Source organism: Rhagoletis pomonella, unplaced genomic scaffold (assembly GCF_013731165.1).
Source record: "Rhagoletis pomonella isolate Grant_MI unplaced genomic scaffold, Rhpom_1.0 Rhpom_scaffold_00005, whole genome shotgun sequence".
NCBI classification, from domain to species: Eukaryota; Metazoa; Arthropoda; class Insecta; order Diptera; family Tephritidae; genus Rhagoletis; species Rhagoletis pomonella.
The window spans coordinates 27,683,505-27,699,839 of record NW_023458559.1 but is presented as its reverse complement, the minus strand read 5'-3'; positions in this window follow the sequence as shown (position 1 = coordinate 27,699,839).

Sequence of the window (16,335 nt, the reverse complement as noted above, 5' to 3'; positions counted from 1 at the left end):
TAGACGACACGCCATTTCTTTAAATAAAATTAATTGGTGCTCGTTTGAATGTACATACATATGTAAATGCATGTGTGTGCACCTTTCTATTAATATCGTTGAATTATTATAATATCTATTGCAAAATTTTATTCAGACAGGACTAAAAAGTAGAAAATAAATAATATAAAAAAAACTTTTTAATATACAATGCTTTTATAAATGGACTAAAAAGTAGAAAATAATATTTCTCAGTCCCATAGAATTTGTTTTGATAACTTTTGATTTTGAAATTTTAGCAAAAGTCATTATAAACAATCTATGAAATTGAAAATGAAAAGCGTGGGGCGCATGTAATACACTTGAATTGATATGAAAAGTAATATATGTATGTATGTATGTGGGTATATGAATAACGACCGCTTAAAATCGATTTCAAAGTTCTACTTTCGCTGTAGAAATTTTAGGTCTACGTTATGTAGTTTGACTATTGTCAATTAAATCGAATGCTTTGTATTGCATGCGCTCCACGTTTTTCATTTTCAATTTCATAGATTGTTTAAAATGACTTTTGCTAAAATTTCAAAATCAAAAGTTATCAAAACAAATTCTATGGGACTGAGAAATATTATTTTATACTTTGTAGTCCATTTATAAAAGCATTGTATATTAAAAAGTTTTTTTTATATTATTTTTTAGCATAAATTCCAATTTTTTTAGAGAAGTGCATATGCATTTAGCCATGCATATGCGGGAGCGAGAAATAAAACTTTTTGCAGAGTGAAACTTAAGAATTTAGCAATTAAAATGCAATTCATATGTTTCACTTAACAGATAACTCTTTTCAGAAGTCCAAAGCTTGCGAACCAAATTTGAAGAGTATAGCATCAAAAACAACGAAGTTGGTGTAAGCCCGCTAGACCAGTCATATATAAATATGGCGGCTATATGATACAGTGCTTCGAACCGAACAAAGTTTGGAAGGCCAACTCAACACTCTATAATACATAATATACTCTATAATATGTATGTATATAAGACAAATTTTGGGCTGATATCGTAGTATTTAGTCTCTATGCAAACAAAATCAATTTGTATATTTTTCATGAGCATGAAACGGTATTATAACTTTGGTCCGATGTTTGTAAGTACTAGAATAAAAAGAGATAGACCCATTAAAATGTATACTTATATGACCAGAATGTCGACCTATGTTGATTTAGCCATGTCCGTCTGTTTATATGCAATCTAGTCTCTCAGTTTTCGAGATATCCGGACGAAATTTGGTAAGTGAGTGTATTTTTAAAATGTATTAATCATTTGTCGAAACTGGAAGAATCGGTCCACTATAACATATAGCTCCCATACAACTGATTGTTCAGATATGATAATTTTTGTTATAACTCCTCCAGTTGGGAACATGAAATTTCGCACTATTTCCACCCATTATAAAAATAATACTTAAAGTGAAAATGGCGAAGATCGGGTCGCTGTAACCTATAGCCTCCATACAACTGATTGTTCAGATATGTGGTTTTACTGTAAAACTCCTTTATTTGGACAGCTAGAACCGATAAATTTCGTAAGCTGTTTTATAAATAATAATACAAAGTCTACTGTGAAAATCATCAAAATCTATGTTGTATAAGCTCTATCCCCTATACCACTGATAGTTCAGGTGCCAGTTTTTGCGAAACCCAATAAAATTGTGTTACCGGTTTACTTACCGATCACACAGCAATGAAAATCACTTAGATTGATGCTATATGAGGTATATATTCCATACCTCTGATTGTTTAGATTATAAGTTGTTATGTATGTAACTCCTCCATCTACGTATGCTGTGAATATATACATTTTTTTAAATTCAGTAATCTGTTAAAGTAAAATTTTCAGATGTTCAGGGAAGGTATGAAGCCTTCGGCATAGCCGATCGGCATAGCCGAAGACAGCGCTGCTGTTACTTGTTTCCCCATAGTGCAATGGCCACTTTCACTACATATTAGGAACAGCAGAATACAAACAGCACACAAACGCTGAGAAAACTTCCTCTTCTAAGAAAGCGCGAGGCCTACGTTGCCCATATACGGACAAAACGCACATATGTACTCTAGGGAGGAAAACAGAACGAGGTATCCTTACTAACAGGGATTCTTATAGGAAGCTGTCTAATGAGATTGGGAGCGAACGCGCCGGACTGCTGTCGTAGATGTGGGTGCGAAGAAAAAGAGCAAAGTGTATAGAACCGTATCTGTCACTGTCCAGCACTTATTTAGCAGAAGACGCTCGGGGAACCATCTCTACAAAATCTTGTGGTGATAGCGACCATCAACATAAGAGTCGGTCGAGCGGAGGCGGCGTAAAACTCTAATTTCACCAATTTGTTGGAGATAGAACGGCCAAGCAATAGAAGGTCTTGCAGAGAGTTGTAATAAATTTCTTTTAGAATGATTTTCTCTTGGTTAGGAAACCTTATATACAGAGAGTAATCAAATGCTACTTCTTCGCTAGTTGTTGAAGCGGTAATAAGCTTTCTAGCGTGAACCCCAGTTATCATCTGAGGTTCATATTTGGTTCAATTTTGCTTTCTTATTTTGTATATCAAAGTCATAACGCATTTTTTTCTTCTTAATAATCGATTTTCGACGATGAAAATAGAATTGGATACTCCTGTCTACCAAGCTAATTTTTTGGCGGCGCTAATGGCTCATACCGACGCTGCGAGTTCTTCATATTAAATGTATTGCATTGTTTTCCCAGAAATTAAGAAAAGTGAAAGGTTCTATTGCATTATCGAAAACCGAATCGCCAGGCTTCAATTCTTAATTTCCACCACAATTTCTTTCTATTCATACACAGAGTCGCACCATATTTTCGCAACAGTTATTATTCCACCTTTTAAAACACATCGTCATGACTAGCGATTTTCAATTCGTTCCAATTCATTTTGTGTCATTTCGTTGGTCATTTGTCCAGCGCAGTGTAGCGACATTTTTCAAAAACTCATTGAAACGGAGATCACTCGCTGTCACAGAGTGCGTATTTCGACGCACGTATACACACACACACACAAATAAACAACAAATACCATATCATTTCACCAAACTAATACACCCGCCTGCAGCAGTGGATACATTCGAATGGATGAGTACTGTCACAAATGTCGCGGGATACTTGCCAGGACTGAAATGAAGAAAATCTTCGTGAAAGGACAGCGAAGAACGGTGGCAGATGACAGGACGAGCACGGTGCGTGTCTGTATGCGAGAAATTGATATGGCGCTAGACTGTATGCTGCATGCAACATACAGCTCACCGAAGGCTAGTCGCTAGTCCAACACACATTGAAAGCCCATTTAACATTTTGTCATTTACAGTTTTGAAACTGTTTTGAAGTTTGACATGCCCGATGGTGACAACAAAACAAAATAAACAGAAAACAAAATGAAGTACGAACACCAAAACTACATAGTAACTGTAAGCAAGCCAACTGGCAACAACAATAAATCGCTGCTGCCACACAAATAGCCAACACAAAACATTTGATGACAGGAAGTGTTCGCGCACTGTAATTATAGGGACGTATGGCGGGTAGGGGAACGGATGTGCGAGAGCGTGGCTCAAAATGGCGTGCAATGCCTTACACATATGTATGTACGTTTGTTTGTTTGTGAGAGTGTGTGCCTCAAATTGTGGCACATTGCGCCACAACGCAACCAACAGACCGGCGAGTGAATGCCACTGTTGCGTACGTGTCGAATGCGATAAACTTTTATTGAGCTGAATTTAGTGCAGCGTAAAACAAAATTAAACTGGCAGCAGAAAAATACAACAGAAAATAGAAACCAAGTTTGACGAGGGCGAAAATATCATATGGATCTTTGCTCGCTCACCATATACTGAAAGCTCAGTAAGTAATAGTTTTTGGGGTCGGTCGACCCAAAGTGTGCTTTATAAAAGAGATAGTTTTTTGCATAAAAACAAACGATAAAGTGGCCTTCTTCTTTTAAGAATATCTGCATAATTCATTGATGTAAAATGTTTGTAATTTAAAATGACGGATTCAGTACGGCGACCAAATTTAATAATTTTTTCCTTTTCACCACAAACTCATATAAATGGCGAGCTTTCGAGGTCGCTGATTTCGAATCTGATGGCAGACTTTTTGAATTCAAAATGGCGGCTCCAATATATGGCGTTATCGGAAAAAAATTTTAGTTTGAGCAATTTGTAAACTGTACATTTTTATTGCCCACGAAGTTTGAAGACCACCAAATGAAACCAATTTTGTATAGCTGTCCTTAAATTGGAATATTATTACCCAAATTAGGGTCCATTTTGAAAATGAGGTTTATTTTATTTAGCAAGCTATATGCTAATTTCCTTTTTTGTTTATCACTCAAATATTACTTTGGTAATTCATATCCACTCTCTTTTTTGAAGTATATCTTTCTCAATCGAAGAGTTATTCCTATTCGAGCTTCAAAACAGCTGACTACGAAAGAAAGAAATATGTAAACTTCTAGTAGATATGTCAACTTTAACAGCTGATATCTCAAAGGGAAAACTCTTTAAAAATAAAATAAAATAAAATAATGAGGAGTAAAAAAGTACTCCGGAGAATTTGTTTATTGAAGGAACACAAAAAAATCGATTTGTTAATACTTAAAAAAGTACTTTTGGCCAGCAAATAGTAGCTGCCAGACATAGTGCGTTGTGTGGACTGAAGCTGGGCTATCTCATGAATAGTTTGGGAGCTATTGGAAAATGGGGCATGGCACCTCCCATACAAACTAAACATTTCCTATCGCTTATCTCTGGAACCACTTATGCTAACGTTCTGAAATTTGACACAGCTACATATGTTATCAGTAGCGTACTTATGCCGAAAAGTGGCAGATATTGGAAAAGGGGGCTTGGCACCTCCAATAAAAACTGAAATTCTCATATAGCTTATCGTGACGAAAATTACTGTATTCGCAAAAATGGCTTACTCCACAATTTTGTTTATCAAACTTTCATTCATTAAAAAGTTTAAGATCGTTACACTTCAATGATATTAGTTAATTCTTCCTTCTAGAATGCAAGTATATTATGAGACCGTTGACACAAAAAACTTTTATTTACATATTTTTCAGTGTCCATATGTATGTATGTATATTATGTGAATACATATTTTCTAGCTTCGCTGAAAAATCTGCCTTTCCCTACACCCACCCGCTCATTGCCTGTTGCAACATTGGCTACAGCTTAGATTGGCCAACGCCTGCAGGCTACCAACTAATAGAATTGAATGGGACCCTAGTTGCAAATTGATTTGGATTAGAGGAAGAATTCTGATGGCATTGAATGCGGTGCGCTATTGTATGTATGTGCTTGTTAAAGTGCAACAAAATTACACACAAAAGTATAGTTCGCAAGTAAATGTGAACATTTGTGTTGTTATCGCTACGACTAGTACTTCATATACTGCTTTTACACAGACGTTGCATGCAATTTTTACGGCTGGCTACACACACACACACCCTCACACATACATACTTGTTAGCGGCTTTTGCACGTCACTCATACTGATTCAGCAAAACCTTTGTTTTTGGGCCATTTGGTTTGCAAGCTCATATGCGTAAATATGTGGGACTATTGCACTATTCGCTTGTTTGTAGTGCTACTATCTACATACATATATATGTAGCTACGTATGTGTTTGTGTGCATTTATCCACACTTGAGTGGCATAAAAATTTATTACTTTGCCACCACATTGGCTTGCATTGGTAACCCCTAAATGGACGTTAAGCGCTAAGAGTTAGCATTCATGGGTGTGTGTGTGTGTGTAAGTTGGGCACTTGCACTGTCCCATGCAACTTATTTGTGTTTACCGCTAAGCTGCAAGCGCCTGTTTTACACAAAATGGGTGTGACAATTCTAAACCAGCAGTCAACAGCGTTTGCTATTCGGAATAAATACTATTACAAAAGCTTTGAACTCAAATACACCTATACACGTATGTCTGGTGGATGCTTTGCATTTATGCCACTCTTATGCATGATTGTTGCCTCTAAGCATAGTTTTTTTTATATTTGACCTCGTCTAACTAACCATCTGCACACACAGCCATTCGCTCACATTCTTATTTTCTTATTGTGCCTCTGGCACCTCATTTTAAGCACTCATCATTTTTTCACGTTTTGTGTCATGACTATTTCAGATTATTAACTATTTATGTATTATGGCTTTGTTGTCTTCTATTAAAATTTTATTATGTCGTTAGAAAAATACTCGAGGCACCTTTAATAGACCAAAGATGTGCTAGATGGCTTAGCTAAGTCTTCTCAAGTACGCCGAGAGACCTTCTTGATGCTATGGTTTTTTTGATAAAAACTGTTTTATTAGTATAAGAAGATATGTACCTTTAATACACACTAACGAATACACATTTGTATACTAAATATATACATATGTATTTAGGTAAGCCCTTCTGAAATAAATAAGAAAATGCATTTGCTGTGGATCCCACAAACTAAACAGGAATGTTGGCCAAATAAACTAAAATTGCTAATCGATAGTAAATATACGAGTGGCTGGACCCGCCACATCTCATCCAAAATGATGGAAGGTCCGACTCTAGATCTGACCACAAAAAAAAAAAACATTTTTTTTTTTTGTTTTTTTAGGCAATGGAAAACCTCCAAGCGTATTTCTGCAATGAGAAAGCTTTTCATACTTAAATATTTGCCGACAATTAGTCTCATATGGAAGAAAATAACTAACACCTTCAGAAAAACAAAATCACTAAAAATCAACGCGATTTTCTAGCGGCTTGAAATTTGCGCTTTGACCTACTAAAATTTAATGGCCTAGCTGAACTGCACAACTAAAATATTTCTAGAAATTTTTTTATAAAAAATTTAACATTTTTGGGTGTAATTGTTAACGTTTGTTGAACTTTTAAAAATTTTGTACGAAATTTAAAATGTGGATTTATATGGTGCTGGATATATAATGTTCCAGACTTCTATAAAACAATATAAACATAAAAAAAATTGCTAAAAATGGTCAAATGTCACTTAACTTAATCAGCTGACCACAAGTGTAAGTATATATTTTGGTAGTACGATGGTCAGGTAGGCGAAAACGGAGTTGTATTCCCAATTGTTCCGAGTAGAAATCTACTGCTACTGCGTTTTCTAATTTGGAGCCCGTAATAAAATCTGCGTTTTGCAAACTTTAGTCCTACAATTGCCACACCCATTTTTAGGGGTTTGTCGCCTTTAAGAAAAATTTTGCCGCACAAATATTATATCTGGATAGGTATTCTATCGGAATACGCAATAAAATTTTAATTTTTGCAAAAATCCGATGTTTAACACCTTACCAAATATATCTTAACATAAGTTTTCGAAAAAAGTTACAAATAATTGTTGATTCTCACAAAATAAACCATCTCGTCATAAATAAAAAAATTTTTAAAATAGTTCTTGAATAACCCCAATTTTTTAGAACCACGTTTTTTATAGAGAATTAACCAGGGTTACGATGGTATAATTATAAATCCCTAATTTACTGGTCTTCACTATGCAAATCAACTTCAAAAAGTTCAACTGTTAATAGCTAAGTCAGCTTTAGGACAATCTTGACCATCTTATATATAGAAGTATTAAGCCCGATTCTTTAGCTTTAAGATGACGTTAAGATGAAGTCTCTACGATGGGCAGAACCCGGGATATGACAATTTGAAGGAATACATGATTAGTCAGAATCGCGAAAAAATGCAAACTTTGACAGATCATATGAAGCCAATCGGCAGTGTGACAACAAATTTGGTGTTCGATATGAAAAAGAATATGTCATATCCAGTTTAATAGTCTTGGGGATAAACCCAATTTTTGTCCGATTACTCCTATACGACTATATAGGGCAACGGTGGCCTTCCGCACCCGATCTTAGTTGTTTTGAATCCAAGGTATTCCGCGGATTCGTTTTTTTTGTAGAGTGGTCTGTGCAAGCTTCAGGGGAAATTTTGTACTTTCACCTACACCGTGATTTCTAGTCCAACTCTCTACTACTCTTAATTTACCACCAAATTTAATTTGTATCCTCAAAATCTTAATTTCTTTGTTTATTTCATTGCGAAATTATATCTTTTTTCACATTACATTTATAACGTTAAACTGAACTTTACGTAAGCGCAGCTGTGGGCATAAGCTGGTTTCATTAAAAAATTTTAAACGCATTCATACACTGAGGGAAAAAAAATATTAAAATCAAATAGAAACGTAATTGACCTTACTATAAACGTCAACGAAAATACTGTATATTGGTAAATATTCAATTCAATCACGCGCATATTAAAATGACCGCGTTCGTTCTGAAAAAGTATCCGTGAAGTGAATTATCAAGACAAAAACTAAAAAAAAAATATTTAACCCACCCAGGCATATAAATTTGCTTTCAAATGTTGAATATCCATCAACACCACAGCACGCGATTTGTACGGATAAACATGTACTATGTATGAATGTGTGTGTTGTCACCGCTCTCAGAGCGGCACTCTGCATGCTTGGGGTGGGTATGTACACTCATATATATACTCAGATGTGAACAGTCAAATACGTGTATGAAAATATTATTTTTAAATTCGAACATTTTTAAACGATAATCAAATATAAAGTATTCATTTTTACTATGCATTATTTCTCTCAGTGTTATCCTAATGGCAATCTAAATCTCAATAATAATCACCAATCGTATTCGTAATCCCAGTTGCTGTCGCAATCGCAATCAGATCCTTAGTCTTAATCGTAACCTTAGTCTTAATCGTTGTTAAAATGCTGATCTTGTTCCTAATCCTAATCCTAATCTTAGTCCTGAGCCTAGTCCTAATCACAAATATAGCCCTAATTTTAATTTTGATTTTAACCCTAATAATAATTCTGCTCTTAACCCCGTCGCATCTATCCGTGGCGATTTTTTAAAAAGCTCTGGTTTTTTATTAATTGATGTTGAAGAATTAAAAAAAAAAAAATTTTACGTTTGAATGCTTCCACTTTTTTGGAAACTACTTGAAATTAATTTCCAGTGCCTGCAATTATTTAAAACACTATTCATAAACATTCACCCATGGGAAACATTTAATTAAAGAATATTTTTAATTTCCAATCTGTCCTGATAAATATTTTGAAAGCCGCTTTTTTCTAATCGAAAAACTCGAGAACAGCCGTACCGAAATTTTTAAAATTTTGGACCTCGACTCTAGACCCTCAAAGGATGATAATAGAAGAAGAATAATTTCGATATATCATTGGGCGTGGCACCTCCCATACAAACTAAGTTTCCACAAAACATATCTCTGGAAGTATTCATCGTAGAGTGCTGCTGGAAAAAAATGGGAGTTATTGAAAAAAAGGCGTGGCACCTCCCATACAAACTGAATTTCTCACATTATAATGTGTTTGTGGTGTGAGAAATTCAGTTTGTATGGGAGGTACCACGCCCCCTTTTTCAATACCTCCCATTTTTTTCCATGAGTTTGGCGTTGATATTATATATCCCTGTACTAAGTTGCAGTACTCCACGATGAATACTTCCAGAGATATGTTGTGTGAAAACTTCAGTTTGTATGCGAGGTGCCACGCCCCCTTGATATATTAAAATTATTTTTCTTCTATTACCATCCCTTGAGGGTCTAAAGTCAATGTCCAAAACTTCAATAATATCGGTACAGCTGTTCTCGAGTTTTTCGATTAGAAAGAAGCGGAAAACGGCTTTCAAAATATATATTAGTATAGATAACGAATGAAATACATTTTTTAATTAAATGTATCCTATGGAAAAATGTTTACGAATAATTTTTTAAAGAGTTGCAGACATTTGCAATTAATTTCAAGTGTTTTCCAAAAAAGTGGAAGCATTAAAACGTGAAATTTTTTTCTTTCATTTTTCAACATAAATAAATAAAAAAAACAGAGCTTCTTTAAAAAATCGCCACAGATAGATCGACGCGAAATTTAATTATCTTTTATTTAAGAAAAAGAAACTTGAAATCGGTTCATATTTGCGCTCTAAAAATTCATTTGTCCACAGCAACCTTTTTTGTCCCACGTCGTAATCGAAACGCCGAAAAAATTCCTTAGGAATATTTCACCTCAGTATGCTAAGATTGGCCTATATGGGGACATGACATTCACTACGTAGTTTGGTCTTTATATTAAAAAAGTCGAAGCAAGTGTCAATTAGTTTGCTAAGTTGTCGCTAAATGAAATAAGGTTTATCTGCCACTTCCCTATTAAATCCTTCTACGGCTTGCATAGTAGAAGCTATTGACTCTCCAGTGTTATCCTCAGTAGCTCGGGAGGTATTGCGTTCAGGCTTGAGCTAACATTGGTCGAAAAATTGGTAAGGGGAACATCTTTTATCTAGACTTTATTGAAAGGTCATAGAATATGTATTGCGACCGGCATGTTAGAAATAACTTTCAACATCCTTTAATATGATATCTCTCCCAACTCTATACGTTTCAATCTTTCTTTGAGGTAAGTAGAATAATAACACCCCAACAAAAATTTACACAGAAAACGATATTGAGTTTCGTAGTTAGATTTCCTTTTTGATATTAATGCTTCCAAGAAAATCCGAATCTAAATGCCTTTCATCTCATTCGAGAGAAGAATAAGACCTTACATGTGTACATATGTACATACATGCATGCATAATTACCTACATACATAAGTCAATAAATTACACATTCACAAATAAGTTACTCGTAGTCAAGTGTAACCGGAGAAATATTAAGCAGAGACATCATCAACAGGCGTTTCATCAACAGTGGCAGCAGCAATAAAAAAGGACATTCATAACATGCGAACGAGCAGTGACCCAAAGCGAACACACAGTGGAACGCTTTGACGAATATATTTTCCCACAATCGCACAAAGTAAAAAAAAAAACAAGTGAGTGTATGAGGGGAGTGTGTACAAGTGGCTTACGCAAACAGACAAGCTTTACAGTAGCTGCCAAGCGACTAACCAACAACAAGGCTCACTTCACCAAATGATGAACCTGTTCTGTGGCAAGCAATCAGCGGCAGCAGAAAAAGCAGGAAAGTGGAGAGGAGTTTCAGTAGCAAATATAAAAAGGACACTCAGAAGTACTATTTAATAAATGAGCGAACGCGCAACCATAACATCATACAAATGTACATATGCAAACATATTGCCGAGCAATATGAGTATATGCACGGTTGCACTGATAAACAAACAAGCAACAAGCGCCAGCCAGCCAGCCAGCCAGCAACGAGGTGGGGGAGTTGGGAGCGCTGAAAGTGGAGAGTGAGAAGGCAATTGATGATGTCTCATATGTATGCAGCCTCAGCGACTGCTGAGTTGTTGCGTTAGTTGGTTGTTTGCTTTACTCGCTGACTGACAAGCGGACACGAGCATACATATTTACTTATGCAAGGCGGCGTCACTGGCAAAGGCAGCTATCGTAGAGGCACGCACGACCAGTGCAAGGACAAACGAATGGGGAATGGCAATAACATAAATGAGTGTTCGCACAAAAATACTCATTTGAAGTGTATGATGGTGCTGCCGCTGTTGTTGTTGTTACGACTACGACCGTTGGTCCATAATGTGTTGGCAAAGTATGGAGTTTATTTGCACATACCTTGTATGTATGTATGTACATTTGGTTTGATCTGTATGTATTGTATAGCATAGTAGCTCAGTGACTAGCAAGCGGCGGATATGGTGGCAATGTTGGTTAAATTCATGTCCTGTGGCAACTAATTAAAAGAGTCATTCATCACTGATGTGTGATGTGCGCAAATAGACAGTTGCACAGAAAAAAACAAATGTGGAAAAAAACGAAACCAAAAGGCAAAAACAAATAACATGCATATGAACTAATATATTGCAAGTATTTACAAATATACGTATGTACTTTTGTATGCGTGTATAAAAATATGTACAAAAATATACCCTGCAGGTAATACCTGTGCTAATGAAACAAATTTCTGGTTCTCATTTTTGTTGCTGGTGGTTCTGACAGGTATTGTGGAACGATTTTCCGTCATCCTTTGTCAAATTTGGTTTGGAGGCAAATCGGTTTCGGCGTTATGAAATCTTCAGTGTCATTTTGTTCCAAAATATATCAAATTTCTAGTTCATCGTAAGCTTTAAAGAGACTAAAAAAGACATCTATACACTCTTTTGGTGAGATCGGTAAAAACTGCCCATACTGTTAGCGGCGCACACTGTGCCCTTTTTCAATTTTAGCGTGCCAAAAGTCCAAAATAAAATGATTTCAGATGGCCGTGATTTTTCGCATTCTGGTGACAAATATTCGGCTACTAAGTCCATCTAATAAATTCATAAGAAAAAATAATAACAACAAAAATAATCTGTGTCAAACGTTGCTCATTGTGACACGTAAAAATATTATATTTTTAGCGTGAAGTTTTTCGCATACTTTAAAGTGGCAGTACTTTTTTTTGCGAAGTTATTTTAAAATAATTATTTATGCATGGTTTAGTTTCAATGTTTTCTAATTTCTTGACTAAATTTCCAAGCTGTAGTGAAGATTGATAATTTTCTATATATTTAAACAAAAAATATTCCAAAAAGTAAGTAACTGCGAAAACATTAAGATTTTTACTGGAGCAGATCATTCGAATGTAACTTCATCTAATCTGGTGTTTATATGCAAACTAATAAGGAATATTTGTTTCTACTGTTAGATTTCGTAGGCACTTTTTTCGCATGTCTGCACAATTTTTTGATTTTCATTAATAAACATGGCAGTCATCCGAAGCGCACTTTTTGACGAGTGGCATAAAGGCAAAAAAGATGATAATAATGGTGCTGTAATGAAATATATTTTGGATAAGGTGGGAGGGGACATTGACCACTGAGAGTTAGTATAATAAGTAAAGTATGACCCATCTTAACCTTGTTTAATTTCTAAAATGCTTGAAATAGAATTCAATGTTTACTATTACCTGAAAGAACAATCTCTGGCATTTACTTTTTTAAAATAACTTAATTCAAATGTCGACCGGGACTAAGCTGTAGATGGTCCATTCGGAAGTTCCAAATTTTAATCACTCTTTCGAGCATTGCAATGGGTGCATTGCTACCGGCATCTAACGAATTAAGCGTGTAATGTTGGCTTCCGAATTTCGCATCGTAACTGGCTTATCGACGAAGACTTTTGACGCCAAAGATAAAAATCCAGAGTTTTGATATCAAACGATCTAGGCGGCCAGTTGACAGGTCCGAAACACGAAATTAGCTACTCTCCAAATTATGTCTCAATAATGCCAACATCTTGCTGAAACAAAATGTTGCCGACATCACGTGCGTCAATTTAAGGCAACAAAAAAGTCCGTTATTATAGACCACTCAGCCAGAAATGTGCCTCGTCACTCAACAAAACTCGGCGCCAAGACAGTGGGTCTTTATTGAGCTGATAGAGCGCTCATTGACTGAAATCAAAGCATACGTTCAAGTCTGTCCGTTTTAGTTCTTAAACGAGCTAGATTTTGTAGGCCTCTAAGCCAGGATCCGTTCGTAATCGATTTCTCTCGGTCTTCACCCACACTCTTCACTACAGCTGTAATATTCTCTCCACTACGGGATGAATGTGGTCAATTCATCCAATAATGTATACTGCTCTCATATTTAATTACCTCTGAATATTTTGTAATTATACCAAAGCGTATACGGGTAACAGTCCACAGCGACATTACATGGCCGCCTAGTCGGTGAAGAAATGATACCGTTGAAGCGATAACACCAGCCAGGGTGCGGTGGGAAGTGCCACCTACAGCCTACCTACCTACAATTAAGGAATAAAATCGATGCATAAATATAAAATTAAACTGCGCAATAACATTTTTGTGTGAAAATTGAACAGGAAAGAATGTTACTCATACGCCATGTACGAGTATGTTATTATTAAAATTTGTCTCTGCTCAATTTTTTTCAGTCGCTAATACAAACTTAAAATTAAGCTATCTTGGGAAAATGACGTGAACTAGAAACACGGTATACAGATTCGTAATCTACGCCCCAAAATTAAGTTTACGTGTCTCGGTGTTTTTTGGGCCATTTTAGCGTTCCTACAGTTATTCGCAAGTAATGATTTTTACGAGATGTAGACGATCAAATACTTAGTTGGTAATAAAGTAATTAGCTTCACGCTCCGACTAACGTTGTGCTAGTTATGAAAATAAGGTATTTTTTCCGAGGTACCAAAAGGCAGATTTTCTTATAAACTTGATAATTTATATATTGCAACTTCGATAACTTCACAATTACTGTCATTTCACTATAGTATATTATATGCAGCCCTGATACTGAATAATTTACTCAAACTAGCTAGACTGGGGGTGAATGGGACGTACCTGATGGATCTGCTAAAACCACCGTTTTTTCTATAGTTGAAGACGGCTTTTTAGGCAGTTTTTATGAGAAGAAATTCATGTTTTTTTTAAGTTATTTTGCGCTCATTTTGCTTTAACCTATAATGTTTTTGGGTCAATTTGACCCAATAATATAAATTAGTAAATTTACAAAAAAAAAAAACGATATTTCAATTTGAATTAATTTAATATTTTATTTATCAGATGCAGACACTTTATCGGCAAGTGCTGTATGTTTACCGGTTCAAAGTTTCCCTCAAATACTATATAATAATTTTGGGTCAAAATGACGCAAAATCACTGAGGGTATATACAAGGAAAAAACTATCTCACCTTCCAGAAAACAAAATAAAATAAAAAAAACTCTTTTTTTCGCAAAACCATAGCTGATTATGCTTTAAATGAATATACAACGCCTGAGTAACTAGCTCTTTAATTAAAGAAACTTTTCATGGAAATTGGATCATTTTGACCCAATAATTTCAGAAGGGTTAAACCCGACTTAACATTCTCCCGCAAAACTTTTCTTTTTTTGCCAGTGCAACCATTTAATTAAGCGCCATTCAAATATGACGCTCATATATGCTAATACAGCCACACATTAGCTTATGCAGGAAAAATTTTATGCAGCTGTCGGTTTTAAATACACTTATGTATGAAATAAATGGTTTTGCAACGCTCAATTTTCAATGTTGCAAAACAGTTGAGCTATGAAACACCGATGCGTAGTGCTTTCGAATAATTGCATAGTTGAATATAAATCACGTGGAAGAAAAACAAATATGCAGTGACCATAAAAGTGCAGAAAAATATGCAACCAAAAATTCAGGCAAACAGTTCTTTTTTTTCTCAATTACCCAAATGCAAAACTTCGTAGAACTGCAGCCAGAGAAGTCGGTAATTTTAGAGCAAGCGAATGTATAAGAAATTTTCGCAAAACTATGTGATTTTTTTTTGATGCAGTACTGTCATATTAAAATCTTTTGTTGTTTAAAATTAAAAATGCTACTTTTGCTTAAGAAATTTTACTTTTCCTTAGGAAATTTTACTTTTTCTTAGGAAATTTAAATTTTTAGTTCATTTTAAATTATTATTTTTTTTGCTTTTTCTTTGTTTCTTGCAACTGTGACATTTTTGTTTGTTTCTTGTCATCTGCACTTTTGCCTTGTCTCTTTTTACTGCTAAACATTCTTTTGAAATGAGCGTATATTCCTTTTTTGTGTGAACATGTGTTTGCCCGATTATTTCCTTCATAAGTTCAGCTTTTTGTCTTGTTTTTTTGTGTTAAATTTTTTTTTTTTCAGCGCTCGCGTTGTTTATTATGCTGCTCTACACTACACAAAAAAAGATTACAGAAAATATTTGGTATGCAATTAAAAAAAAATTCACATCCTAATGAAACATTTTTGTCTTGTTTATCAACCGTCTCCGTGGTTGACGTCAGTGGTTAACCACATTCGCATATGACACCGAGTCATTTGTGTTGTATATTTGTATGCATGTGGACATATATACATATGTACACAAATGTTCGCTTGTACGCTAACAAATTAAATGCAACTACCAAATTAATTTAATTCATCTAGTGAGTTAATCAAATTTACTCCGTTTTTTGAAATTTTTTTATTTTTTATTTTTTTATAAGAATTCTGCTTGTGACAAGTATGGACTTTTTTTTGCATATGTCAACGTTTTTTTCGGTTGAGGTTGGTTAGGTTGAAATAGATCATGAGCTTTAATAGAACTTGGCTTAAACCTGTGGTGCGGCGATTGAATCGGAGAAATTTTCTTCAACCATATTGACGAGGCATCAGTGTGACCGTTTTGATCCAAGTGGATCAAAAGCGATACATTTGTCGATGAATTTCGGAGAGGCACTTCTCCTTAAATTTTGATACTTTTCCGTAGATCCCGTAGAAGTAAAAAAAATTGCCTG